Source organism: Melanerpes formicivorus, unplaced genomic scaffold (assembly GCF_026170545.1).
Source record: "Melanerpes formicivorus ecotype bairdi unplaced genomic scaffold, bMelFor1.0.p_v2 SCAF_45, whole genome shotgun sequence".
Lineage (NCBI taxonomy): Eukaryota > Metazoa > Chordata > Aves > Piciformes > Picidae > Melanerpes > Melanerpes formicivorus.
This window is the reverse complement of record NW_027142397.1, coordinates 2,658,585-2,664,928: the sequence shown is the minus strand read 5'-3', so window position 1 is coordinate 2,664,928 and position 6,344 is coordinate 2,658,585.

The window sequence follows — 6,344 nt, the reverse complement described above, 5'->3', positions numbered from 1 at the left end:
GGGGAGAATCGTTTCGCTGAAGGATTCCACTCCTTCCATTCAGCCTCCTTGCCCAGCAAACTGCCTTCAGCAGCCACATCCTGGGAGCAGCTCTGCTTCCCTCTCTTGACTTTGTGCAGCCCAGGAGGACTCAGGACTCAGTGCTTTTGGACTCCCTTTGCTGAACAGAGAAGAAGTGAGTCCTTACCTGGTTCTTTTCCCCTCCTTGAGCTTCTCCAATCTATCCAGGCTTGGATCAGGGATTTTCCTTTGGTCTTGCCTCCCAGCGTCCCTTGTCTGTCTCCAGCTACAGAGTTCAGCCCTGCAAGAAAGGGCACAAAGCCACCTCAAATTCTAGCTCCCCTGCCAGTATCACTGCAGCCACTGCCAGAGCACAGCAGCTTCTCCAGCAGCCTCCAAACCTCGCCCAGAGCTGCTGCTTCCAGCTGCTCACCAGCCACACCACTACCCCCACAAAGCCCTCAGTTCCCTGGTACCAAGCACATCCCTGAGGATCTGCCCAGAGGAAGAGAAGTGGAGTTGCTGTCCTGTGTGCAGCTGCACCAGCTTTGTCAGACAGCCCATAGCCTCAGCAGCCAGCCAGCCCAGCTCACTTCTTGGTCTTGTCCCACCCAGCAGCAGTAGCAGGATCTAGACTAAATCTATGGCATGAGAAACAGTTTAGACTTCACCTCATTCACTGCTTGCTGGTGGGGATTTAAGTTCTGGGGAAACAAGCAGCCAGGAAGGCAGAATTAGACTGGAGATGAGGAAGAAATTCTTGACAGTGAGGGTGAGGAAACATTAGAGCAGGTTGCCCAGGGAGGCTATGGATGCTTCCTCCCTGGAGGTGTCCAAGGCCAGGCTGGATGAGGCCTTGAGCAACCTGGGCTGGTGGGAGGTGTCCCTGCCCATGGCAGGGGGTTGGGACTGGATGATCTTTAAGGTCTCTTCCAACCCAACCCATTCTGTGAACAAGGGAAGGCCATAAAGTTTAGCTCCACACCAAAGGTTTGGGGGCTGGCAAAAACATTTAGCACAGGACTGTCAAGGCAGTGATGTCTACAAAGCCCTTGGAGAGCCTAAGGTGATGTTCAGATAGAGCCATGAAGAGCATGGCCTGCTAGGTCCCTTCAGGATTGAGTCAGATGCAAACCCAGTTCTCAGGTGGGTTTCTCAACAGCTCCACTTTCATCCAGGAGCTGAGGGCCTACCCAATGTCCCAACTTCATACCTCTAGGAATCCAGCCAAGCCAGTCTCCAGGGCACACTGACCAGCAGGCTAGGCCAGATACCAGAGCCCAGAAACAGAGAGGTTGTGGAGCCTCCTCTAGACATCTTCAAAACCCACCTGGATGCATTCCTGTGTCACCTGCCTGAGGTGATCCTGCTTGGGGTCGACGATCTCTGGAGGTCCCTTCCAAGCCCTGCCATGCTGTGATTCCGTGATGCAGAGCTCAGCAGCAAACCCCTGCGTGCTCCAAGCACCTCCAAGTCTTTGTTTGGGGCATCACAAAGCAGGGCCAAGGCTCTGGAACTTTGTTGTCTGGAGGGGTGACACTACACAAAGCCAGGTTTGAGAGAGCTTGAGGGAAAAGGTTAAAGATTCTCTTTACTGACCAAAGGATTTCCCTTCTCTCCCAAGAGACCAGTACTTAAAATCCTCTCTAGAAGTGACCTTCATGGTCTTTCTTTCCCAACCTTAATGATCTGCAAGGGTGAAGAGTTAAACCATTTCTCATTTGCTAGCTAAAAGGACACCCCAGCAGCACCTGCAGTTTCTTTGCTCATGCAGAGTCACTCCACCCTGCTGCTGCTTTTTCATCCAATATCTGAAGGGAGCCTCCAGGAAGGCTGCAGAGGGACTGCTGAGGGTGTCTGGAGACAGGCCAAGGGGGAATGGTTTGAAGCTGAGGGAGAGCAGGGTCAGACTGGAGGTGAGGAAGAAGTTCTTCAGCAGGAGGGTGGTGAGACTCTGGCACAGGCTGCCCAGGGAGGCTGTGGCTGCCTCCTCCCTGGGGGGGTTGAAGGTCAGGCTGGGTGAGGCCTTGAGCAGCTGAGTCTGGCTGAGAGGCAGCCCTGGCCACGGTGGGGAGGTTGAGGCAGATGATCTCTGAGGTCCCTTCCAACCTGAGCTATTCTGTGACTCTTCAGTGCTCCCAAAGCAGCGTTCTAGGTGCCAGAAACACAGGTGGGCTTGTCATCTCCAGTGCCAGCACCTGCAGATCCCTAGAGGTTAGGGAAAGCATTGAGCAAGAGGAACAAGCAGCTCAGCTCACACAGGCACAGCTGAGCTCCACTTCAGCACAGGATATTTTTATCCCCAGTGGCCTTTAACGAGAGAGATTTCACTGCTGTGCATGGCAACCAAAAAGGTAGCAGCAACTCTCAAAACCAACCCAACCCAAACCAGTCTGTGGTTAACAAGGAGAGAGGGGGGGAAAAAGCACAAACACACACAAAAAAACACCAAACCCCAAGAGCCTGAACTCCACCACCACAAAAAGGAGATGGAACTTCACAGCTCCTGCTGCCAGCCTCCCAGTCAGAGTGGTTTTATTATCTCCTTGCCAACAGGGACTGAAAGTTTGCCCTAGTGAAACTAGTGGGGGAAAAAAAACCACCCTGCTAGATACTAGAAACAGGACACCCATTTGCCAGGGCCATGCTTCCCCTGATGGCAGCAAAGCCAAGCTGATTGCATTGTTATCTGTGGAGCCCAGAAAACAGCACCTTGGTGCTCTCTGAAATGCAGCACAGGGCTCCAGGCAGCAACATTCCACTGCCAGGGAAAGGGAACTGATTGGGATCCAGCAGCTCTGCTCATTGTTACCCCAAACAATGACCCCCTTCAGGCTCTGCCAGGGCCACGGTGTCTGCTCCTGTCCAGGGCACGGCAGAAAAGTTGTGCAACACAGCTTTGAGGGCTCTGGGGAAAGTTCAGAGTTGTTGTTTGGGTTGGGGGGAGGGAAGGGGGAGGGTGGTTAAAGGGAAGTTTCAGCCTGTCTGGAGAGGATGTTTTATGAGGAGAGGCTGAGGGAGCTGGGATTGGTTTAGCCTGAGGAAGAAGAGGCTGAGAGGAGACCTTCTGGCTCTCTACAGCTGCCTGAGAGGAGGTTGGAGTGAGGCTGGTGTTGGCCTCTTTTCCCAGGGAACTAAGGACAGGACAAGAGCAAATGGCCTCAAGTTGTACCAGGGGAGGCTCAGGTTGGGCATTAAGAAGAGTTTCTTTGCTCCAGGAGTGGTCAGGCACTGGAGGAGGCTGCCCAGGGAGGTGGGGGAGTCTCCATCCCTGGAGGGGTTCAAAAGACAAGCAGCTGTGGCACTTTGGGAATGTGGTCATGGAGGTGGCAGGTAGAAGGTTTGGACTTGATGATCTCAGAGGTCTCTTCCAACCTTTCTGATCTCTAAGTTCCCAGGTTGTTACAGAGGTAATGTGAAAGGCAGAGGACTGCTCCTGCCTGCAGCCCCATTCCTTCCTCTCCAAGCTGGACCAACCTTTCCCCCCCAGCACATCCAAGCCACACAGCACCCAAGGGTGATGAGTAACAGGAGAGGCATGCCCAGACCTGTCCCCAGGGCCTTTCCAAACCAGATTAAAGAGCATTTAACATTAATGAGCTGCAATAAATTCATCAAGAGCCAGAGGGAAGACATTTTACTGCAAGAACTTTATTGCACTACGTTCAAGTGCTGAACCAAGTATTGTGCCTACTGGACATGGGTCACAATCACACACACCCCTCCCTCCCCACCCCCAGATGGTGTCTAAGCTCTATGACACTCTGCACTTTTCACTAATTGTCCTCAATTAAGGCTGCAGAGTCATAGCATGTGGTCATTAGTACATTATAAATCAGAGGAAAACTGGGGGGGAGGGAGAAGGCAAAGTTATACAGAAGAGAATGTAAAACTTGGCTCCAGAAGGGCTCAGGGGCTTGGGGGTTGGGTTTAATCCAGCTCAATGCCTTTCCCCCCATCCCCCTACCCCAACTCCAGCCTCACTTCCATCATTTGTCAAACTGAAGTTCCATGTCACTAAAAACCCATCCACTTGGACTTGCAGAAGCAGTCAGAACAGCAGGCTGCTGGTTTGTGAGGGGAAGGCAGAGGCCACATTTAGGTCATTTCATTTCAGCAACACCCACCTTCCCCACGGAGTCAAACACGACCAGAGAGGTCACTGCCCTTGCACTGACACCACAAACACTTTGTGCATCTCCTTTACCTATTCAAGAAATCAGAAAGGTTACACATCTTAAAGGGAGGGAGGAAGGAACTCACTCATTACACCACCACAGCTGGAGCTGGGGTACAGACTGAGGCTTGGGCAGTGTTTTCCAGCCATGGACCTCAGCCAGGAACTGCTGGCACATCTGTGAGGTCAAGGGCTTGACAAGTACCATTCTCATTTTGCTTCAATTTCTAAACCACTTCCAGGAAGAGACCTGTGATGCATCACCTGCATCCAGAACACATCTAACAACTGAAGAGCAGGTCTAGAAGAGGAAGGGATCCTGTGAGGGCAGTTTGCATCACCTGCATTCAGAACACATCTAACAATTGAAGAGCAGGTCTAGAAGAGGAAGGGATCCTGTGAGGGCAGTTTGCATCACCTGCATTCAGAACACATCTAACAATTGAAGAGCAGGTCTAGAAGAGGAAGGGATCCTGTGAGGGCAGTTTGCATCACCTGCATCCAGAACACATCTAACAACTGAAGAGCAGGTCTAGAAGAGGAAGGGATCCTGTGAGGGCAGTTTGCATTGCCAGCAGCTGAGGTGTGGCTGAAAGATGGGTACCAGGCTACACCTACTCCAGGCACAGACCAAGGAAAGCCTTTGGTGCTCCAGCAGCATACAAAAGAATCACAGGAGAGTATGACCTTAAACCTGTATTCAAAGCCTTCAACAGCTGCATATTAGACACCAGGTCAAGTTGAAGCTTATGAGGTCATCACTGGGGTTAAGGTAATGTGTTTGGTAGAGGCAGCCTGGCTGAAACTGCTTATTAGAGGCCATTAAGTGACCTGTCTGGATTAATCCCCAGCCAACACCAAGGGCCCTGCAAAGGGACCGTGGTGCCCAGTCCACACTCCAAAGCCCTGCCTCTTTCTGAGTGGCCAGCAGTGACTGCAGGAGAGGCATGTTGGTGTGGAACTAGAGATCCTCCCTCCAAGGGGCCTCATGAAAGTACCAAGGCAATCAGTGGTTAAACAACTGGACACAAGGGCTAGCCTGGGAGAACTCTCCCAGCAGGCATCTCTTCAGGGACCACCTTCCTCTGTGCCCCCATTTGCACCTCAGATCTGTTTCAGGTGATACCCTCCCCTCCCCCCCCCAAGTGTTTACTCTGTTCAACAAGGCAGAGGATCTGGACAGCAGCAAATTTGGTCTTCCTCATGACAGGCAAATGAAACCCTTGTCTGCATTGCCCCTTGCTCACCTAGGACAACTTTGCACACCCCTCTGCTGCTGGGATGGGTTCTTCTAACCACAGAAAAGACAAAAATTCACCTTTCAGCCCAGTTCTTTGGAAAAACAAGACACAGGCACACATAAAATCACACACACACACACTCACACAGTTAAAAGCACCATCTCTCCACCAACCAGAAAAGGCCTGTAGCAGGTTCCCCAAAAGGACAGGAGGCAGTGAGTCTTCTGTTAAAGCCCACCAGGAAGCTTTCCCACACCTGCAGAGGCTGACACGCACCACAGACCTCACCAAACCTCTACTCTGTGCCCAGTTTGGGCTTAAGGCTGTCAGGCTGCTCCCAAACAGCAACTAAGGCTCCCCCCTCCCTCATGTCTCTCTGCCAGGTCCCAGCAAAGGGAAGGAAGAAAAACCCCAACCCAAACCGGAACAGGCAACTCCGTTTCAGGGTCTCAGGGGGAATTGACGCCCTAACTGGGGAGGGGGGGGAGGTACTCTCCTCCCACCAAGAAAACAGCTTCTGCACAACCCAATGCTCTGCTGGTTTTTCCTTAAGACATAAAATTTCACTTTATTTCTTTTTTTTGTTTGTTTGTTTGTTTTTTTTTCCTCTTAAAAAGTTAAAAATACAGAAGGTTCAGGAACTGCTTCCTCGCTCCCCTCCCAGGTGCTCCAACCGCCGCTCAAGGGAAGAACACAAATCCTTCACTCCCCATGGGTCTCAGTTAGCATCATCATCATCATCATCATCATCATTTTTTTTCCTTTTAAGGGATTATTATTTTATTCTGGTGGTGGGTGGTGGTTTTTTCCCTCCCCCTCCCCCCCCCCCCCCTTCATCCTTTCAATCACCACCACCATCAGGGAACAGAGAGGTGGAGGAGCCTCCACTCCACCGCTAATTTGGACGCCGTCAGGGTTGGTTTTTT